Source organism: Otolemur garnettii, unplaced genomic scaffold (genome assembly GCF_000181295.1).
Source record: "Otolemur garnettii isolate 467f Iridium unplaced genomic scaffold, OtoGar3 scaffold00050, whole genome shotgun sequence".
Taxonomy (NCBI): Eukaryota; Metazoa; Chordata; class Mammalia; order Primates; family Galagidae; genus Otolemur; species Otolemur garnettii.
In genome coordinates, this window is record NW_003852445.1 from 11,386,062 (window position 1) to 11,389,409 (window position 3,348).

General features: G+C 38.4%; 1 protein-coding gene across 1 annotated transcript in view; it reads left to right on the forward strand.

Annotated features, from left to right (window-relative positions):
- The window catches only part of B2M (beta-2-microglobulin), an 8,195-nt gene extending 7,237 nt beyond the window's left edge, over positions 1 to 958 (forward strand). The window contains exon 4 of the mRNA XM_003791844.3: positions 453 to 958. The gene's annotated coding sequence lies outside the window, so the exon portion shown is untranslated. The remainder of the gene's footprint in view (positions 1 to 452) is intronic.
- The last annotated feature ends 2,390 nt before the right edge of the window (positions 959 to 3,348 follow it).

The following is a 3,348-nucleotide window of genomic DNA, read 5'->3' on the forward strand; positions in this document are numbered from 1 at the left end:
TATCAGCATTTTTTTCCTCTAAGGTTTTAGGAGCACTAATGGGACATAGACTCTTTTGTAATTCTCTTTGGAGAATTGTCTGCAGCTACTTCTTTTAAAAAGGTGATCTAAGGCCAGACGTGGTAGCTCATGCCTGTAATGCTAGTAGTCTGGCAGGCCAAAGGGGTTGGATTGCTTGAGCTCAGGAGTTCAAGACCAACCTGAGCAATACCAAGACCTTGTCTCTACTAAAAACAGAAAAACTGAGGCAAGAGGATTGCTTGAGCCCAAGAACTTGAGGTTGCTGTCAGCTATAATGTCATGGTGCTCTAGTCAGGGTGTCATAGTGAGACTCTGTCCCCCTCCCCCAAAAAACTGACCTATACAGCAGAAGTTAGACAAATTTGGTGATGAGATCTGTTATTTAATTGAAGTACATTTGCTGACCTTTTTCTTTTTTCTTTTTTTTTCAGGTTTGAAAATGCCTGATTTGGACAAGACTAATTTCAAATACTGAGCTTTTTTTCTTGTTAATATTGGATATGCTTGTTTACTTCATGCACAAAATTTAGGAAGTTATGATGTCTTCTTTATAATTCTATGTTGTGCAGGCCCAGGCCAAACACTAAACCTCTGGGTGAGCTCAAACCCTCTGGTTTTAGGGTAAGGACTGGCAACTTAGGTGGGAAGGAAAGAATTTTCATGTTCAACATCAATAGCTTGGTCAAATTGGAACTCTGCAAACTTCTCTGCACAAAAACTGGATAGTAACAGTTATTTCTGTTCAAGTTAACCCCAGTCCGCACGCTTTGCTTTTTAGAAATATAGAAAATAATGATATTCAACTGCTGGAAATATTGGAAGGATATTGGAATGTTTTATAATGGATTTTCTCATATAAAATTCATATTTACGTCTGTTAAAATGAGACATGATTGACAGATTTTGTGTTATTAATTAAAACAATGGGAAAACTTTATGTGTTCAGTTTCTTATGTATCATTCCTCCCTTACCCCTTTGTTTTCAGGGAAACAGTCTTCCAGTATCACTTGGTGAAGGCTTCAGCTCACAATGGAAAGGGCTTCAGTGATCTGCATTTTATAGATGAGGATCTTATACCCAGAGAAGTTAAATGGCTTAGTCGGGGTAACAGAGCTGTACTGGGAGCCTATGCTTCTATATTCTAGCCAGAGTTCTTTTCTGTGGGCCAAAACATATGGAGTATGCAGACTTTTTAAGAGTGAGCAAAATTATCTAGAAGATTTAATATTTTAGGAAGTAGTAGATATATAGTTAGTTGTTCCCAGGTATCTAGGACACCATGGAGGGATTGGTCCAGGACACCCTATAGTTATCAAAATCCATAAATGTTCAAGTCTCTTCACCCCATAGTTAATCAAAATCCATAAATGTTCAAGTCCCTTATATAAAATACAATATTTGTACATAACCTATGCATATCCTTCCATATACATACAATACATAATACAATGTAAATGCTATGTAAATATTTGTGATACTATATTGTTTTGTAGTGGCTCTCAAGTTGTGGGTTGCGACCCCTTTTTAATAATGAAAATACATTGCGACATTAGGAAGGTTGAGAACCACTGGTTTAGAGACATAATAACTAGAATCATATTTAGTACAGAACATACTCAGTACAGATACAACATAGTCAGTTTGGAACATATTCAGTACAGATACAACCATCTTATTTTTTAAAAAATGTTTTTGATTCATGGTTGGTTGAATCCATGAATGTGGAGCCCATGGATATGGAAGGCTAACTATACTTAAAATGAAAAATATTAGCTTTGAAAATGTCAAGGTATTATCAAAAGTTCAGGCCTTAAGGCTCGGAGCCTGTAGCTCAGCAGCTAGGGCGCCAGCCACATACAGTGGGATTGGCAGGTTCAAACCCAGCTGGGGCCTCCCAAACAATGACAAATACAACAAAAACAATAGCCAGGTGCTGTGGCGGGGGCGCCTGTAGTCCCAGCTACTTAGGAAGCTGGGGCAAGAGAATTGCTTAAGCCAGTGGTTCTCAACCTATGGGTCATGACCCCTTTGTAATATCGCAACATTAGGAAGGTTGAGAACCACGGGTTAAGCCCAAGAGTTTGAGGTTGTTGTGAGCTGTAATGCCACAGCATTCTATGAAAGGTGACATAGTCAGACTTTGTCTCAAAAAAATAAGTAAATAAAAATAGGACATTTACATAAGCAGAAAAAAAGAAACCTTGTTAATACCACCCAGACTCATCAGCATTCATTTTGCTGTGGCTACCTTTTCAGAAGATTTTTCATTTTTGTATCATCTTTTCAAAAGTGGTTATTGTTAAACAATACTTTATATTTCTTACTTTTCCTATCCCTAAGGAGAACATGTCATAAATGGAAACAATGCAGAGACTTGGCAAATCTTGTCTTTTCTAGTTTTGTTACCATCTACTTTCACTTTTTAAGCTGTTGCTTTTCATTTGTCCATCTTATATTGTAAACCCTTGAAGCAAAATCCAAGGTCTTTCTTTAACAAAATAAATATCTTATTTGTGATGTAGCCATCCAGGTTTTAGGGGTAAAAATTAGCCTAGTTTTTCTCTGTAGTCTGCAACAAAGTGAAGACTGATGTTTGGGTCCTAGATATCTTAAAAGAAAGAATAAAGTATCTGTTAAGTACTTTTGTTGGAAACTTTGTGCATAAAAGCTATTTTGATACTTGGGAGAGCTCTAAGAGGGGCTGACAGAAAAAAAACACAGTATAATTAAAAACAGTCGAGTATGTATCCAGCACTACGAGTATGTATCCAGCACTTGCCAAGCATTAAATTCTATATATCTCTTCTTGTTAGTTGGATGCAGTTATCCATTTTCTTTAGTACTCTACAACATAGATGGTTAAAAAGTCTAAGAAATTGTGGGCCCAGGGCTGTGGCTCATGCCTGTAATTTTAGTACTCTGGGAGGCTGAGGTGGACAGATCCATTGAGCTTACAAGTTCGAGATCAACCTGAGCACGAGTGAGATATCCTCCCCCATCTCTAAAAAAAAGCTGGGCATTGTGATGGTGCCTGTAGTCCCAGCTACGCAGGAGGCTGAGGCAAGAAGATCTCTTGAGCCCAAGAGTTTGAAGTTGCTGTGACCTATGACACCATAGCACTCTACCAAGGGTGACAAAGTAAGACTCTGGTCTCAAAAAAAAAAAAAAATTTTTTTTTTCCCACAGTTGATCAATGAGATGCAGGATGGAGGTCAGGATAGGGTGGAGACTCAATCACAAAAGAGGGAAGCGGCAAAGAGAAGGCCCAAGCACACGCAGCAGTTGGTCCGCACATGGAGGATTCTCATGTCAGTTAGGGGCTTCAC